The sequence below is a fragment of the Cydia splendana genome, unplaced genomic scaffold (assembly GCF_910591565.1).
Source record: "Cydia splendana unplaced genomic scaffold, ilCydSple1.2 scaffold_96_ctg1, whole genome shotgun sequence".
In the NCBI taxonomy this organism is placed as follows: domain Eukaryota; kingdom Metazoa; phylum Arthropoda; class Insecta; order Lepidoptera; family Tortricidae; genus Cydia; species Cydia splendana.
Window position 1 is genome coordinate 248142 of NW_026946913.1, and position 20591 is coordinate 268732.

The 20591-nt window shown below is 36.4% G+C and overlaps 1 long non-coding RNA gene across 1 annotated transcript in view; it reads left to right on the forward strand.

Moving 5' to 3' along the window:
- LOC134805973 (uncharacterized) overlaps positions 1-20591 on the forward strand; it is a 300557-nt gene that overhangs the window by 240291 nt on the left and 39675 nt on the right. The window lies entirely within an intron of this gene.

The following is a 20591-nucleotide window of genomic DNA, read 5'->3' on the forward strand; positions in this document are numbered from 1 at the left end:
GCCTAGAATTAATTTGTTATTTTAGAATAAGAATTGCTGTGCCCTTACAGGGTTCATGTCACTGTACTCGAAATTGTATTGTAACACCTTTATGTAGCAACATGGAAATGCAATACACAATAAACAATGATGATCGGCCTAGCCTAGTCAAAAAGAATCTGAAGTAGATATGCATGATGCAGTTTGCAGGACAGGACCAGGTGCAAAAAAATATAAAGAATTAAATACGAATGTCACACATCGTGACAAACCATAAACGTTTATCGATTATATTATATATTCCTATACATATTTATACTCGCGCACGAAGGGTTCCGTACCATTAGGCCGCCGCCCCACTGCTGCGCACGCTATGTACACGACCCACGTTCCTATTAGTAGGAGATCCCACATATATGGTCGACCTTCACCAACCTGTCTGACGGATGAAACTATGAAAATATGAAAGAAAATATGTTCCAGAACATAAATAAGGGGTCATCCATTAATTACATCACACGTTTAGGAGGAGGGAGGGGGTCAAGAAAATGTGACATGTTGTGACAAGGGGGAGGAGTCACAAACTTTGTGACGTCACTTTAACTTCATCAGTAACCGAAAATTTATTTAAATTATTTTATACGCCAATATACATTTAAATAACAAGTCTTAGAAACGATAATCGTTTTTATTCGTTTAATTTTATTTCTTAATCAGTTTTGGGTTATAAATTACTAATATTTCTTTTGTCAAAAATATTTTGATAAAATATTAAATAAATATTTGCCGATTTCGTTGATGTGACGTCACACCAGGGGGGAGGGGTTTGCCAAATGTGACCAAGTGTGACAAGGAGGGGGGGAGGGGTAAAAAAACCTAGAAATTCGTGTGACGTAATTAATGGATGACCCGTAAATAGGGTTGCCTAAAGAAATATGGTCAAGGCTATTTTTAATAAACTTTTGAAAAAAAATTTTTTTTCGTCAAATTTCACCGATTTGTCTGACGAACGAAATAAGTTTCAATGGAAAGTATACAACTTGTACAACATAAATAAACTAGGTTGCCTATCTTTTTCCGGTCACTATTATGTGGTTGCCGTGTTTAAAGAGGTGATTTTATATCGATAATTGCACTCATCTATCTGACGCTTGAATTATACATCAAAATGATGGCAATTTTATTGCAAATACAATGGTATAGGGTTGCCTGCGAAAATCCGGTCACAAATAAGGGTTGCCAGGATTTTAAATAAAATAAGAAGGGAAGACTTTATCGATAACTCATAAACGGCTTAACTGATCAAGTTTGTTTTAATTTTATTTGAATGAGTTTTTTAGGCACTATTTTCATGATTTTTTTCATATTTTTTGTTTATATATATTATATTGTTTGCATATTTATCCAACGACATGTCACACTATGGGATTGAAGCGAAAAAAATGGATACATACATTTTTTTATTTTTCTTCGGTTGATACCTATGTTGTGATATGTCATTTGATATGAATTTTAAAATGAATAAGGTTCTTCAAAATTTTTTTTTTGCTAAAGTGAATATTTTAGGAAATAATCGCTTCGAAAGAAACAAAATGTATGTGAGGATTTTTTTTTTCGTTTCAACCCTATGGTGTGGGGTGTCGTTGGATAGGTCTTCCAAAATTAATAGGGGTTTTGGAAGAACATTTTTTGATTAAGTGAATATTTTCGGAAATAATCGCTTTGAAAGAAACAAAATGTGTGTGACAATTTTTTTATCGTTTCAAACATATAGTGTGGGGTGTCGTTGGATAGACCATTCAAAATAAATAGGGGTATATAAACAACATTTTTTGATAAAGTGAATCATTTCGGAAACAATCGTTTAGAAAGAAAAAAAATGGCTTTTCCTTCTAACTTTTGAACCATTGGTCCAAAAAATATGAAAAAAATCATGCCTAAAGAACTCATTCAAATAAAATTAAAACAAACTTGCTTAGTTAAGCCGTTTATGAGTTATCGCTAAAAGTCCTTCCTTCTTATTTTATTTAAAAGCCTGGCAACCCTTATTTTTGACCGGATTTTTGCAGGCAACCCTATACCATTCTATTTGCAATAAAATTACCATCATTTTGATGTATAATTCAAGCTTCAGACAGATGAGTGCAATTATCGATATAAAATCACCTCTTTAAACACGGCAACCACATAATAGTGATCGGAAAAAGATAGGCAACCTAGTTGATTTATGTTGTACAAGTTGTATACTTTCCATTGAAACTTATCTCGATCGTCAGACAAATCGGTGAAATTTGACGAAAAAATGTTTTTTCAAAAATTTATTAAAAATAGCCATGACCATATTTCTTTAGGCAACCCTATTTATTTATGTTCTGGAACATATTTTCTTTCATAAAATATAAGTTTCATCCATCAGACGTATTGGTGAAGGTCGACCATATATGTGGGATCTTAGACCATATACAAAATTTCGTGGGCTTGCCCACGGTTTGTATTAAAACGTGGGCCGTGGATGTAGCGTGCGCAGAAGTGGGGCGCCGGCCTTAAGCAAAAAACGGAAAAAGAATCACGTTTGTTGTATGGGACCCACTTAAGTATTTATTATATTCTGTTTTTAGTATTTGTTGTTATAACGGCAACAGAAATACCCGGAATGGTGGTGTGGTCTGGCCTAGTGGGTAGTGACCCTGCCTATGAAGCCGATGGTCCCGGGTTCGAATCCTGGTAAAGGCATTTATTTGTATGATGATACAGATATTTGTTCCTGAGTCATGGTTGTTTTCTACGTATTTAAGTATTTATATATTATATATATCGTTGTCTGAGTAGGTACCCACAACACAAGCCTTCTTGAGCTTACCGTGGGGCTTAGTCAATTTGTGTAAAAATGTCCTATAAATGTCCTATAATATTAAATACATAATTTGTATGAAAATTTCAACTGTCGGACGACAACGGAAGACGGACGGACGATCAAACGGACAGCGGAGTCTTAGTCTTCGCCGTATTCCTTGAAAGGGGTTATTCTATGGGTCATTTGCAATGATTTAAGTCCAGTCAACCAGGGGTCAAAACTCATTGGTTTTCAAGTTATATGAGTTTTTAGTTTTTTGTTTACAAAACCCGCCTTTCGACTAAAAAGTGGTAATTGTGAAAAAACTACTCAAATTTGGACGTAAAAAAACATTCACCTAATAGCCAATAAACTACTGATTACGTGAAATAAAAAAAGATTGCCAAAACTTTCCAAAATTTTCAAAAAAAAAGGATTTGAAGTCACAATGTTTTTGTAATTTTCCCCAAACTTTGTAACATTTTAAGGCATTACTTTAAAAAAAAGTATGACACTTTGCGTACAAAATACAGAAATGAGTTCCTCAGCTTTCCAAAAAAGTACGAATGTCGACATGTTCTCTTAAACTTTTTAAAATAATAATAATAATAGCAGAGCAGGTAGGTACCGAAGACAAAAAATGCTTACGTAGAAACTAATTACCGTAATGACTTGACATGTATTAGGTACTCACCGAAAATGTAAAATAAGTTTATGGCAAAAATTTCATTTTTGGTACAAGCTTTTATCGCTGACTATACTTTTCTTACGACAGACAACTAATACTCATTATAAATTCTAAAAACCCCTAACACAATTAGGTTGCGTTGTTTCATCACAGAGTTCCTATGGCCACCTCCTGTCTCCATCATCAGATCAGTTCGACAGTACCATATTATTGTATTGTCATCAGGCGGCTTAGCACGGTCGTGTTTTTATCCCTTGTCACCATGCCTGTCACGTTCTAACAAGTATGTAAGTGCGAAAGGGACGCGCATAGTGATAGTCGATAAAAATGGAACCGTGCTGAGCCCGCAGAACTACATACAGCTGTAAATTTTCATGACGCTACGATCCTTGGAAGATGGTTAAATTAGTTACCTTAGATTCCATTACATAGTTAGTTACATACAGGTCGAGAGTTCCTATGGCCACCTCCTGTCTCCATCATCAGATCAGTTCGACAGTACCATATTATTGTATTGTCATCAGAACTACATACAGCTGCCAATTTTCATGACGCTACAATCCTTGGAAGATGGTTAAATTAGTTACCTTAGATTCCATTAAGTACATAGTTAGTTACATACAGGTCGACCTAATAAAAGCCTGTTAATGAGTTTTAGTTTAGGCGTCCGTATAAATAAATCCAGCGAGTAAACCACAACCACAATACTCTTGCGTACAATAGTCTAATTTACGGTGAACGGGAAAAAAATAGAGCGGTAGGTAGGTAGTTTAAAAAAACGTATGCAGAAAAACGCACAGCTTATCTATGGAATAAGTACCCTTCACACTCTCGCGGACTTAATAATAATTTATTATAAATGTTATGATCTTATAAATTTGTAAAATCAATGAAAATTCATTTATAATTTATGAATATATAATTTTTATTTAAAATCATTGAAAAATTATCACCTTACTACCAATCCCAGTTTTGAACTGATAATTGATTAACGAAAATTCCTAGAAACCCTTAGAAAGCAAATCTGGCCTGACCTCCGATTAGGTAGTTACATGTACTAATGTAGGGATCAAATTTTAACGGAAATGGTTTGTAAGCTAAACTATTACAACATATTTTGTGAATTATATACCCTTACGTTATTACCATCTATTGAGTAAATTAGACACTACTTAGTTAGGTCACCTGTGTTAAAGTGACATCTATGTTGGTTATTATTAAACTGAATCTCGCCATCTTGTTTTACATGGATAGTGTAAAGATCACTCACACAAACAAGCGCTTAACTAAAATCTTCGCATTTTTCAAATGGTTTTTAATTAAAAATATTGAATAATTGGTCATTATTTTTAACTTGGCGACGACAGACGATTATGCACTACCTAAACATCAAGGTTGTAAGTGCTGTAAATCTACGTATTAAGAGAAAATTGACCAATAAAATTGTATGAAATTCGCATAAGGAGAACCACCCGTGTAAGGCTCCTCGCATCGCCACTTCAGTTTTTACAGCATTGATTTTTACAGCATTTGCGGTTGGATTTGTCGCTTGTGCTTATCAAATGTATGGAGTTGGTAGTTTACCAACCGCAAAAAAGACACAGATATTTTTTTATATACTACGTCGGTGGCGAACAAGCATCTGGCTCGCCTGATGGTAAGCAGCCACCGTAGCCTTTGAACGCTTGCAAGATTGTTGGACCTTTGAAACCTATACATCATCATCATCATCATCATCATAATAGGCCCTCAGGAAAACCTCGACCTCCCCCTGCCCCCCTGCTCATGTAGTATTTGGGTTTCTAGCACACTTATTTGCGGTTAGTTTTGTCCTTTTGGTTATCAAATGTATGGAGTTTGTAGTTTGCCGACTGCAAAAAGGCCCAATAACTTTTTTCTTGTTTTATATATACCACGTCTTAGCGTGTTTGTGGACTGCCAGCATATTCTAACCTGGAAGAACATGTGTTAAACAACATGGAATAGAATAAATATGACGTCATCCGATTTCCCGAGTATATGCCATCTTAGTGAGACTAGGTGTCATGCTAAATTCACGTGTATCGACGAACAAACAAGCATACGGCCCGCATGATGGTACCGTAGCCTATGGACGCCTGCAACTTCAGTTCAGAGTTGTTACATGCGCGTTGCCGACTGCAAAAAGGTAAGTTTTTTCTTTTTTTTTCAATACCACGTCGGTGGCAAACAAGCAGACGACCCGCCTGATGGTAAGCAGTCACCGTAGCCTGTTGACGCCTGCAATTTCGAGATGTTACATGCGCGTTCCTGATCGTTGAAACGTAGACCGTGACGTTCGAAAACAAAAAGTCGTATGCGACTGTAAACTTCCTATTATGACATGACTATTTGCCATTGACCGTAGAATTTGACAGATAGAGAGAGTTTGATGTATTAAACGTTACCGTATTTAGAGGTAATAAGGTCTACTGTCCTTAAAATTTTGTATGAAATTACAAGCAAATATCAGCCGTCATGAATTAAGTATTGTAACCTTAGTCCGATTATGAAGCTTATTTTAAAGACTATGAACTCTAAGTATTAGAAATAAAGTAGATTTTACTAATGCTGTAATTCTGTAATGCAACATGGTAATCTTCAATATTTTCAAACAGAATGGTGAGAGCATAGACCTAGTATTTAATATAGACGTGCCGTTGCCGTGAGGGGACAGAACATACGCAAAGTGACGAAATTAAATACACGTTTTAAGATTCCTGACAACATACCAAGCATAACCTACGTAATTTGGTATGGTTATTTGTTACCCACCATAAACTATACTAAATTCACAGTGGGGAATAAAATAGAAAATAACAATGGATTACGTCATTGAACTCATTGTGAGGCTGTGGTTTAGTAACAAGGGGTTGGGATACAATTATAAATGCGGAGATAGTGACGAAACAAATAATGCATTCATCTCAGCAATCGAGGAGCTAACACCTGACATGGACATTTACAAGTGGGAGGCAGCCGGACCGATCTCAAGAAGCTGATCAAAGAACTGCTGGAGCAGAGGCCCATCCTTCAGTTACACTCGGGATACCATGCGGAAGGGCTTCTGCTAGAGGTGCTAAGAAAACACAACATTAGGTCGTTGCTCTCCATGCCTCTTAAACAGAAAACTTTAATCTGGAAAGACGCGGGGATGTGGTTCGTGGAGGTGATTAACCCGAAAATCTATGTGTTTTTGGACTGTAAATAAGTATATGTCTGTTTATGTCTGTAATAAAAAAAAAGTTTAACAGTGATTGACTATTTATTTGTAATGTATGCCCCGATGCAAGTATGGGGAGCGGTATCTCAGCTACATAAAGAAAACAATTGGTTTTTCAAAATTCGTTGTTAAGGGGCTCCTTGGCGCTAATGACATTCGATCTGAATCCCTTAGTTTTCTAATGTTTTTTTGTAGCTATAATAGCAACGACTTTAAGCAATATAGTATACCATATTTACCTCAAAGTTCATTGTCTTCGAGATATTCGACATCAAAGTTGAACAATTTTAGGCACAAAAACCTGGTTTTCTGGCCATAACTTTTGTGTTAATTATTTTAAAATTAAAATCTCTGACCAGTTTTTAGAGACGTCAAAGATGAACCCAAACATCCAGATTTCGTACATGTAAGATCCTTCACAGCAATCCAGTTACAAAAAAAGGGTTATTTTAGACAATGTTTAAAAAAATCATAAAAAAATAAGTATTCATTAGTTTCAAAATCCGATAGACAAGAATGGAGATTAAAGAACCGATAGCCATTTGTCTTATAATTTTATCTGTAGTGTAAATGTAGGAGTAACGACTCAAAACGTGTCAAATATCGATGAAAACCGCGGGGAGCCCCTTAAGATGAGGTTGTGCACTGGTAAAAGCTGATTACTGTGGACAATACTGTGGAGTATGTAGAGGTAAGAGAGGGTCCGCTCTCGCTCATGCGCAGTGTGCGGTGCTAATATATAGTTCCTGCAAATACTGTTATAGCAATGTGGCGAAGTTACTAAGCGTGTGTCGTCATCGTCGTTAAAAATAATATCAAGTCTCGATTTCAAATAAAAACAAGACCTGACCTAATCATGACTTGTGCTCTCACGCTCCACTGTGTGTTACTTACCAATCTACCCACAAAACAAAAAAAATAATAGAAATGTAACGTACGTGTGAAGCGTGTGGCCACGTTAGGATTGGCTGCAATCACGTTTACCACAGGCTATAGGGACCATCCGCATTGGAGGGTCTGCCATCTTGTGGTCTGAATCAGAAACATACATACAACGCATTCAAAATGCGTGTACCCGTTTCTGCTATGAAATTCCCAGACGAGCGCATATTACTCCTTACCTAAACGACAAGGCCAAACTAAATATGACAAACAGGAGGACAATGCATTTGGCCTGTGCAGTACGAAAAATATTAGAGTATGAGAAGCCCCGTTACCTATTTGAGAAGCTGAAATGGGTTAACGACACACGGTCCAGGTTGCTAAGAGGATGCACCAAGCTAGCGACACCCCAACACAAGACTGCCTTCTTTAGAGGGAGCTTCAAATTTGCAGCTGCAAAGGTCTGGAACGACCTTCCCCCACCCCTGCGGGAACCCATGGCCTTTGTAAAGTACAAGCGGTTAGTCCGAAGACACTTGCTAGACATGCAGAGCAAATTTTAGGTTCCCCAGACGGCACCCCTCTCTCTTTTTCTTACTACTCACACACACACACACACACAGACACACACACACACACACACACACACACACACACACACACACACACACACACACACGCACACACACGCATAGGTATAGACATGCATACATACATATATATATCTATACATACACCTGGCACTTTATTTATTTATTTCTTCTCTTTTATACTATTTTTTATACAGTTTTTTTTTTACTGATTATTGTGGCACTAATATTGTTTATTGTTTTTTTTTTTTATAAGTACATTCTTAATAATTTTAATTTTTTTATTTTTTATCCAGATTGTTAAAAATTGTAATATCTTTCTCTTTTCTTTTTGTACTTACCTATTGATGTACCTACAAGCACCACCAGAATTTGTTGTTTGTTTGTTTGTGACCGACACACAACTCAAAGGCTCGGTCTGAAAACCAGCGCTGAGCCACCGGCACAGCACATGCTGAGACTGAGACATATTGCCTCACAATAATTATTAAGTACATATATGTATTAGTTAGTAAGTCTTTTTTTTGTGGCAATAAAATATTTGAAGAAGTTTGAAGTTTGAATATATACGTACCTACATTACCAAAGCAAGTGCTACCATCTACCGTTCTCGTAGGTACGTTTCCTTGTGCATAGCAGGTTCTGCCATCTTGTGGACTCCATTGGAAGCATAAACGTCACATTTACGTCTCGCGCCAAAAATCTGATGGCTCGTATGCTGTTCATGCGTGCTCCCTATTGTCAGTTCAGTACGGCGGCACTTAAGCAATGTGAAAACAAATCCGTTTAAAATTACAAGAAGGGATTTTATATCATCGCTATGTATTATTTAATTAATCCATACTAATATTATAAAGCCGAAAGTGTGTCTGTCTGTATGTCAGTCTGTTACCTCTTCATGCTTAAGCCGCTGAACCGATTTAGTTGAAATTCGGTATAGAGATAGTTTGAGTCCCGGGGGAAGGACATAGGATATAGGATAGTTTTATGTCGGAAATCATCCCTGAAGAGAGTGCAAAGGCGGGTGGAATTGAAAGAGTTAATGAATTACCTAATAATTAAAGTAAGTAATGCGCAAACTGAATTATTGCTATTAGCATTATCCAGGCGCTATACCTACTTTTGCTGCTCTCACTAATTCCACGCAGACGAAGTCGCGGGCAAAAGCTAGTGTTTCAATATTTTCGCTAGGATTTTTTGATCGTTTAGTACAAAAATCAACTTTATTTAAATGGAATAAGGTTCACATCTATGTTGCGAAGTAGCAGAACTTCTGAGATTGTAGCTCAACTATGGGACGCTAGATGGGCTATCATCAAAAATAAAAATCGTAAATGCAATTTCGACATAATTTCCTTTACTGTAAAGTTCAAATTATTGTAATAGGCTAGAGCTCATAGTTAATTTCTTTCGAAATAAGAAAATATGGCCAATCATCATTTAGATAGCGTTGCGTTTGTAGTAGTGTGCGTATTGGCGACATAGGTTTCCAGGCCGCAGAGAAGCATTATTGACCGAAGCGAAGCGAAGGTCTACGTTTTGACTCGGGCATTTTGCTTTCGTATGTCCGGATGTTCTCCTCTACAGGTCGCAATTCTTAACCGATTCTCGTGAAATTTTGTGACCGAATTTTATGACTAAATAAAAATTTTTTGTCAATCCGGTTTTTGGAAATTTTTAAAAATGGCGGAGTCGTGATACCTGGCGCCTAAACAAATAGTCGTATCGATATCATAAGAGTTTTTTCTTTTTGAGACATGTTTACAGAGTTAATAGCAAAAAAATGCAGATAAAAATTATCGCTGGTTTAGGCGGTATTTAGATATTTAGTTTTGTATTTCCGGATGTTCTCCTCTACAGGTCGCAATTCTTAACCGATTCTCATGAAATTTTGTGACCAGATTCTATGACTAAATAAATTTTTTTTGTCAATACGGTTTTTGGAAATTTTAAAAAATGGCGGAGTCGTGATACCTGTCGCCTAAACAAATAGTCGTATCGATATCATAAGAGTTTTTTCTTTTTGATATATGTTTATAGATTAAATGGCCAAAAATTCAGAAAATTTGTATCTCTGGTTTCGGCGGTATTTAGATATTTAGTTTTTACTTGAGAATGAGTAGCTAAATTTCGTCAGCTTTAGTAAGAACTATCATGGCGCATTTTGCAAACGTTCGCTTCTTTGTTTGCATAGGGAGGTCCCTGGTTCCATCCCCAGTAATTGTATGCTGCTACATAACTTTTTGTATTTTTTTATACTTAAATTTCGTATCAATTGTTGTTATTTATTTTATTTTTTTATTTTGAAATAATGAAAAAAATCGTATTTTTTATTTATCAAACGCGGGCTAAGCGCATTCGTTTATTTTTTGCAAGAGATGATGGCTTTTTGCGCTTTAAAGAAAATTTGATTCTTGAATATACGGCGCCATACCTTTAGCCTATGCTCGTCTAGATGGCGACACCATTTTATATTTAACAATTTTTACTCATATCAGTAAAAGAACATGGGTCAAAATCATATGGCGTTCTAAAAATAAAAAAAATCATTTATCCATACATATATACATTTATTGATTTTTTTTTTTCATTTTAATCCTGTATCGAAAGATGGCAGTAAATTTACTGTGACTACAAAATTTAGTATGACAATAACCCTCTACTACATATAGGGACCGTGCGCGTTGGAGGGTCTGCCATCTTGTGGCCTGAATCGGAAACATGTACATTGCCAAAACAAGTTCTACCATCTACCGTTCTTGTAGGTACGTTTCCTTATGCATAGTAGGTTCTGTCATCTTGTGGACTACATCGGAAGCATAAACGTCACATTTACGCCTCACGCCAAAAATCTGACGGCTCCTATGCTACCCCCTATAGTTCACGCGCGCCCACTATAGGGACCGTGCGCGTTGGAGGGCCTGCCATCTTGTGGCCTGAATCGGAAACATATGTGCACATGTACATTGCCAAAGCAAGTGCTACCATCTACCGTTCTCGTAAGTACGTTTCCTTGTGCATAGTAGGTTCTGCCATCTCGTGGGCTACATCGGAATCATAAACTACATATCTACGCTTCGCGCCAAAGATCTGACGGCTCCTGTGCTGCCCCCTATACACTTTATTCTCTTTAGATTAGATATTTAATTCTTACTCGAGAATAAGTAACCAAATTTCGTCAGCTCATCTAAATGCTATCTTAGCGCAGTTGGAAAGACGCTTACAAGCAAGGATATGGGATAGGTACCCGGTTCGATCCCCAGTAAATGCACATTTTTTTATTTATTTTTGCACTTAAACATCCTATTGCTGATTGATCAAGCGAGCGCGAAGCGCGAGGTAAGCGTATTCGTTTGAGTTTTTGTTTGAACATTTTTTTAGCGATTTTAGTTCAAGGGCATGGCTGTTCCAGGAGTCAATTTCCACTTACGTTTATAGCATGGGCGGTCACCATCCATAAATCGCAGGGGTTAACATTGCCTAGGGTAGTGGTCGACCTTGGGCTCAGGGAACTAGCTGTAGGTTGCTCGTACGTTGCGCTTTCCCGGGCTCAAAGTCTAACTAACAATAATGTTAGTTAGACTTTGAGCCTTTTAATTTGGATCGCCTCGCTAAAATGGCCCATAATTTCCGCAAATCATTTTTTCTTCGAGGCAATTACTCCGTTTTCATTTTTTCCCAGTGGAATTACTTCGCTTTATTTAATTTTTCGTGTATATTTTTTCATAAACTAAATTTTCCTTTTCTCAATTTATTCCCTTTTCTTTTTAATCCCAGTAGTTAAAATAACCAGTAGGTTTTTTTTTCACTAACTAAATATTCTCTATCTCCATATTTTCTCTTTTTTTTAATGCTAGTGGTAAAAATAACCAGGTTTTTTTCAAATAGGTAGGTTAGGGTTATTTTTTTTGATGACCCTAAAAACGAAACTGCTCCCAGAGATAGGTAGGTTAGGGTTTTTTTTTTTTGATGACCCTAAAAACGAAACTGCTCCCAGAGATAGGTAGGTTAGGGTTATTTTTTTTTGATGACGATGACCCTAAAAACGAATCTGCTCCCAGAGATAGGTAGGTTAGAGTCATTGGCTGACAGCGTTTGGTTTTTTACTTGTAGTTTTGTAGATTATGTTTTAATTTTAGTGTTTTTGATATTTGTTGTATGTGAAATACCTACAAGTAACAAATATAATTACTACACTATTAACATACAGTAACAAGAAAATATTATCCTAGATATTTAAAAGAACGAAAACTATAAGGAAAAGATTAATTTATAAATATTAAAAATAGGCGATTGCGGAAGAAAACCATTGGGAAAATATGGGAACGGAGTAATTGCTACCGAGAATGAATGATTTCGGGTAATTATGGGCAACGCAAAATATGAGAACGGAGTAATTGCCTCGAAGAAAAAATGATTTTCGGAAATTATGGGCCACACTCGCGCACGAAGCTTCTTAGTTGCAGTTTTCAGGTTAATTCAAAGGTAATGTTGGTTTCCTAACATAAGTAGAGTTAGACCAAGAAAAGTCTGCAGAGATTTTGACACTGGCACAAATAAAATAACATTGGAACTGCGTGTGCTGTCAAAATCTCTGCAGACTTTTCTTGGTCTAACTCTATCCACTTTTCTTTACAATTAGTATGGCGACGTGTATACTTAAGGGGCATCGACCGTACACTGACATCGGGATGATATTTTTATCATGTTATTTAGTAGTCATCGTGCGTCTCGCTTGCGCCAATACATGTACGGACAAGAACGAGTGAAATGCACGATAACTAAATGACATCAGTTAGATAGATGTCTTTCTGATATCAGTGTAAGTTTGAATTGGCCTGTTAGCCAAAAATTGTTTCGTATGTCCATATGTTCTACTCTACAGGTCGCATATCTAAACCAATTCCCGAATTTTGTAAGCAATTGATAGTTAAGTTTTTATGGTCAAATTAGATTCTCTAAATTCTTCAAAACAACGGAACCATACATTTATTCAGTTTTAAACTCTGCTCGCGAGGTCTACAGCTCACAGAGCCACTAGTTATTTATTTGTTGAGTAACCAGTTTGTTGGCGCGCCGTACTCAACTCTTACTTAATATTAAGGTAAAAGTTTACAATCGTGAATTATATACATACTATTGTTAGTAGAAAAGAAAGCATGCATTTATTTATTTATATTGGAATGATTTTATAATTGTATAGGTAAGTATGTAGCTATTTATATTGTGAATGATATTTTAATATGTACATGTTTGTTTGAACTTATTAATTTTTAGGTAAGTATGTTTCTAACATCTCTAGTTTTAACTTTCTTTTAAACGCTGCTTTTGTAATATTTTCTTGTACGGACAGAAATCCTATGTTATTATAAGCCCGAGGAGTTATATAGTGTAGTGTTCTTTCCCCGTAGTAATTACAATTTTGTGGTTCGAGATATTGTGCACGCCTGTCAGCTCTTAATGACCTATTATATTCAGTCGATGCTCTATGATACCCATACCATACCCATTCTGTTAACAATTAAAACAGACCAATTCCAAAACCTGTTCTGTTGTGATCTGTTCTAACCTGTTCTGTTGTGACCTTTCCTGTTCTAACCTGTTCTGTTGTGACCTGTTCTGTTCAAACCTGTTCTGTTATGATCTGTCTGTTGTGACCTGTTCTGTTGCCGCGCGCACCCGAGTTGCATACATCGCCATTGTTAATAGCTCGGTACTACTTACAGGGCTAGCGGGTCTTATTTGAAATGTTTTTTGTCTTATGGGCAGTTGTGTAAAAGTCTGTGACAACCCTACTGTGTTCTTATGCGGTGTCTGCATTTACGCAAACATCAAAGGCGTCGGTTCACTGTTACTTTTGACACTGCGGTTCTGTGAAGATATTGCCCAAACTCATAAAGGAGCAAGAACTTACATAATACTCTCCAAAACACCAACCATCAACTATCTCGGTCTCCTTAAATACCAGATGGCACATTTATGAACACGGAAGAGGAACTTGCTCAGAGACACCTACTTCCCCGGTTCGTACTCAACCAGTAATACACACAGCTTTGCGTCCATAGGAATCCTCCAATCCGCAGGGCACGCAATATCGATTGGAATATAGCAACGAACATCTTTAGACCAAACAAAATTAAATGGGTATTGGAAAAATGTAAACCAATTTAAATCGGCGGCGCTTTTACAGCAATCTGCATCTGGCCATAATATTCCGAGCAAGTTTCGCGTGGGGAATCGTTTCCCATTTATCGTCATTTATCGTACATCCCATCCCATCATTTATCGTACCAGATAAATGGACTCGGGTCAAAGTAAACTTCATACCAAAAGCAGGGAAAAAGGACTACTACTAACAGCCTAAATCCATCAGTCCATTATTAGTCTAACATCGTTTCTACTCAAAACCTCTTCTTTTCCTTTTGCCTTTATCAAAGGCCCCTACCTCCACACGATATCCAACCTAATGCAAAGAGCTCTAAAGACAATATTCAAATGGTGGCAAGCAGTGCGTCTACATAATATTATGCACGCAAAATATGGCCAAATGCACATGACGCTCTCAAGCATTAACCAAACTCAAGGCCTGGGTTTTTACAAATATAACCCTTAGCATACCCACTGAATACATACCCACGTACTACACCGAATGTCATTTTACCAAACTATAAGACAAATGGACCAACGACCGAAAGTACGTTGAAGAGTTCCAAGAAAGGCAATGCAATAAGCTCAGAGGTAGCATCAGCATGAGCAGACAGACCACAATCTTCCAGCCATCAGCAAATATATAATGCTTCTCTGCGGCCTGGAAACCTATGTCGCCAATACGCACACTACTACAAACGCAACGCTATCTAAATGATGATTGGCCATATTTTCTTATTTCGAAAGAAATTAACTATGAGCTCTAGCCTATTACAATAATTTGAACTTTACAGTAAAGGAAATTACGTCGAAATTGCATTTACGATTTTTATTTTTGATGATAGCCCATCTAGCGTCCCATAGTTGAGCTACAATCTCAGAAGTTCTGCTACTTCGCAACATAGATGTGAACCTTATTCCATTTAAATAAAGTTGATTTTTGTACTAAACGATCAAAAAATCCTAGCGAAAATATTGAAACACTAGCTTTTGCCCGCGACTTCGTCTGCGTGGAATTAGTGAGAGCAGCAAAAGTAGGTATAGCGCCTGGATAATGCTAATAGCAATAATTCAGTTTGCGCATTACTTACTTTAATTATTAGGTAATTCATTAACTCTTTCAATTCCACCCGCCTTTGCACTCTCTTCAGGGATGATTTCCGACATAAAACTATCCTATATCCTATGTCCTTCCCCCGGGACTCAAACTATCTCTATACCGAATTTCAACTAAATCGGTTCAGCGGCTTAAGCATGAAGAGGTAACAGACTGACATACAGACAGACACACTTTCGGCTTTATAATATTAGTATGGATTAATTAAATAATACATAGCAATGATATAAAATCCCTTCTTGTAATTTTAAACGGATTTGTTTTCACATTGACATTGCTTAAGTGCCGCCGTACTGAACTGACAATAGGGAGCACGCATGAACTATACAGCATACGAGCCATCAGATTTTTGGCGCGAGACGTAAATGTGACGTTTATGCTTCCAATGGAGTCCACAAGATGGCAGAACCTGCTATGCACAAGGAAACGTACCTACGAGAACGGTTGTAGTGTGTGCCTTACCCTCACATATACAGTGTTAGAGTATATAAGGCTGCACATGTATCATTTGACGCGCATTATACTAATATCATAGCAAGCAGTTGTTTGTATTTACGTCCCACCTCACATGGCGACCCTGCCAGTGCAGCCTTGTGCTGCACTGGCGGCGCGCCGCGCCGGCCAGTGAAGGTCGAGCCAGAGAATATCGTTCGAAAATTAATATGTGACCTTCTTTAATTGATTTTTTAAATCAACACCAAATTAAGAAAGTGCTAGAACAGTTATAAATAGACTATGTGAACAACATTACAAAAACATTAGTGGAGTGACTCAAAGAAGTGTACTTTTAAAATAGGTACTTAGATATTATCATAATAACGATTTAAATAAAAGAACGTGATTCACGACTTTAATTACGTACCTACAAACTGGAACTAAGACTGGACTTACATTAAAAACGGACGGTGAAAAAATAATGGACAGTGATTATAAACGATTTGGGATAGTATGCAGCCGGGAGTTGTCGGTGTCCCTGGACTAGGACGGCGAGCCCGGGGCAGGAGGTACGATACGAGTACGGCGGCAACAGCGCAAACAGAGAGGTGCTTGACGTGAAATAATTGGCTAGGTTACGATTATAAGAAAATTATAATAAATGATTGTTGGTACGTAGGTATATAATATTTTTAGAATTTTTATTTCTTTGTAGGTAAACTTTTGAACTAAATAATTGTTTTAATTGTGATACTTGAAAAATTAACTAGTGTAGGTACTTTATTGAGTGTCAATTTTAATTTAAAAATTTATAGCCAATATAATAAGTAATTAATATTAAGGATATCGTTATATCCGCTTAAAGTTATAGAACTTTAATATGGTTAAAAGGACGATTAGTTGAAAATAAACATTTATATTTCTCACTTTTATAAATAGTTTTTTTTTGTGATCTAATTTTATATACATTAAACACAGTGTTTTGCCAGCCATATGTACATGTTTTTTTTTATTTTTTTATTTATATTATCGTGTTATTTATAACGTGCCTAAAAGACTAAAATATATATACTATCATTCGTTGTAAATCAGTATACGAGTATTAGGTGTAAAATACAAATATAGCGCGGCGTTGCGAAAGCGTTCCCGTAAACGGTTTGGTATGCAGATTGCAGAGGGTATGTTATTACATCTCAAATTTCAGTCACAGGTGTCTTAAAATGAATCATTGTGCACAGTTTTAGATTATTTAAGTTTTATCAATTTTGTCATAATGATACTTATTAATTGCTAGCAGAGACCACACCGATTTTTAACCATTACATAGATTTGGTATTTTAGTATACAAATGTTTTTGTTCGTATTTAAGATTTTTAAAAAAGATTTTGTGTACCGGACTTATACATGTGTTATTATTTATAATAACGTGGATGTGACATATTATTCAAGGAGGACTAGATTAGTTAATAATACAAGAACTATACACCAATTACATAGCTACTTATGAAGAATGAGTTAATAGTTAAATAGCGAAATCGTAGAGTTTGTGTAGACCAGTTTTTATAGATATGGGCATGATACTGTAAAGATTAACGATGGTTTTCAAGGATCGCAAGTTTTAATAATGTATAGGCATAAGTAATTGAATGTTTATGGAAGTTTCAGAAAGGTGTTGAATGTGAAATAATGGATAGCTTGGTCTTGGATTGTTTAATTGAAAAGAAAATAGTTTGTTGTTGAGAAAGTACGTTGGGAAAACTGAAACGGATAAGTTTTTCAAAGGACGATTAGCCTGATCAACTAAGAGTTGCTGAAATTCTTATTTGTTGACGTTTTCATTGATGTGAGTTAAGTGATTGCATTTGAGTGTTGTTATTTTTTGTTTGTTGTTGAGAGGAAAAAAAATGAAAGTAAATAATTGACAAATAAAAATGCCTATCGCATCTTCGGTGGCCCGAGAGGCGGCCTTGAGCGATACGGTATAGCAAGGGTACGCCAGGATACAAGGCAGGCACGGAATCCTTGGATGTCTGACCATGATTCGGTCGAGTATCAATTGTGGAGACTCCTTGGACACATGGAAGGTTATAATGTAAGGATGTGTTAAAAGAACTGCCTGAATGTGAATATAAATATATTATGTATGTGTGCGCGCGCAAAAATAAGATATCCTTGTATCCTGAGCAAATAACTAAATGTATATTAAGGTCGGCCGACCACGTGAATAAAAGCGTTGTGTACCCTTGCCAAAAGTGATGCATATAAAATGCCCACTTCAAGTGTTTATAAAAAAAAATACTGTAAGTAGTAAAGTGACGTCTTAAATAAATATATAAAAAAAATGGATAGACTTGCAAGTACGTATATACGGATATATCATATAATAAACTCGAGTATTGGCTATTTTTTTAATTATGACGAAGAACAACTAAGGATGTACGTAGGTACCTACCGAACGATGAAACATTAATGTAGACGGACGCATTTAACAAGTAAACGATAACTGTAATAGATAAATATACAGGGATTGGAATTTTGGATATCTACCTATATTCTGTAAACATTAAAATTATTGTTAATTGTCTATTTAGTATTTACCTACCTATTAAGTAACTTTAACTTTTGTGTGTTTTTCTTTTAATGTTAAAACTAAATTCGAGATGACTCGAGCCTATTGGTTCGTTTTTAAATGTATTTTAGGTAGTAAGTTTCTTAGTTAGAAATAATTATAATTTTTGAAAGATGCATAGTTATATACCTAAAATGTATCCCGTACATGCAGAATTATTTTTTTAACTCGAGGTCAATATCTACATTCCAGGGTCAATATCTTAATTTTTTAAGATGGTAGCACTTGCTTTGCTAATGTAGGTACGTATATATGTTTCTGATTCAGACCACAAGATGGCAGACCCTCCAATGCGGATGGTCCCTATAGCCTGTGGTAAACGTGATTGCAGCCAATCCTAACGTGGCCACACGCTTCACACGTACGTTACATTTCTATTATTTTTTTGTTTTGTGGGTAGATAGGTAAGTAACACACAGTGGAGCATGAGAGCACAAGTCATGATTAGGTCGGGTCTTGTTTTTATTTGAAATCGAGACTTGATATTATTTTTAACGACGATGACGACACACGCTTAGTAACTTCGCCACATTGCTATAACAGTATTTGCAGGAACTATATATTAGCACCGCACACTGCGCATGAGCGAGAGCGGACCCTCTCTTACCTCTACATACTCCACAGTATTGTCCACAGTAATCAGCTTTTACCAGTACACAACCTCATCTTAAGGGGCTCCCCGCGGTTTTCATCGATATTTGACACGTTTTGAGTCATTACTCCTACATTTACACTACAGATAAAATTATAAGACAAATGGCTATCGGTTCTTTAATCTCCATTCTTGTCTATCGGATTTTGAAACTAATGAATACTTATTTTTTTATGATTTTTTTAAACATTGTCTAAAATAACCCTTTTTTTGTAACTGGATTGCTGTGAAGGATCTTACATGTACGAAATCTGGATGTTTGGGTTCATCTTTGACGTCTCTAAAAACTGGTCAGAGATTTTAATTTTAAAATAATTAACACAAAAGTTATGGCCAGAAAACCAGGTTTTTGTGCCTAAAATTGTTCAACTTTGATGTCGAATATCTCGAAGACAATGAACTTTGAGGTAAATATGGCATACTATATTGCTTAAAGTCGTTGCTATTATAGCTACAAAAAAACATTAGAAAACTAAGGGATTCAGATCGAATGTCATTAGCGCCAAGGAGCCCCTTAACAACGAATTTTGAAAAACCAATTGTTTTCTTTATGTAGCTGAGATACCGCTCCCCATACTTGCATCGGGGCATACATTACAAATAAATAGTCAATCACTGTTAAACTTTTTTTTTATTACAGACATAAACAGACATATACTTATTTACAGTCCAAAAACACATAGGTTCTTTTTATGATTTTCGGGTTAATCACCTCCACGAACCACATCCCCGCGTCTTTCCAGATTAAAGTTTTCTGTTTAAGAGGCATGGAGAGCAACGATCTAATGTTGTGTTTTCTTAGCACCTCTAGCAGAAGCCCTTCCGCATGGTATCCCGAGTGTAACTGAAGGATGGGCCTCTGCTCCAGCAGTTCTTTGATCAGCTTCTTGAGATCGGTCCGGGCTGCCTCCCACTTGTAAATGTCCATGTCAGGTGTTAGCTCCTCGATTGCTGAGATGAATACATTATTTGTTTCGTCACTATCTCCGCATTTATAATTGTATCCCAACCCCTTGTTACTAAACCACAGCCTCACAATGAATTCAATGACGTAATCCATTGTTATTTTCTATTTTATTCCCCACTGTGAATTTAGTATAGTTTATGGTGGGTAACAAATAACCATACCAAATTACGTAGGTTATGCTTGGTATGTTGTCAGGAATCTTAAAACGTGTATTTAATTTCGTCACTTTGCGTATGCTCTGTCCCCTCACGGCAACGGCACGTTTATATTAAATACTAGGTCTATGCTCTCACCATTCTGTTTGAAAATATTGAAGATTACCATGTTGCATTACAGAATTACAGCATTAGTAAAATCTACTTTATTTCTAATACTTAGAGTTCATAGTCTTTAAAATAAGCTTCATAATCGGACTAAGGTTACAATACTTA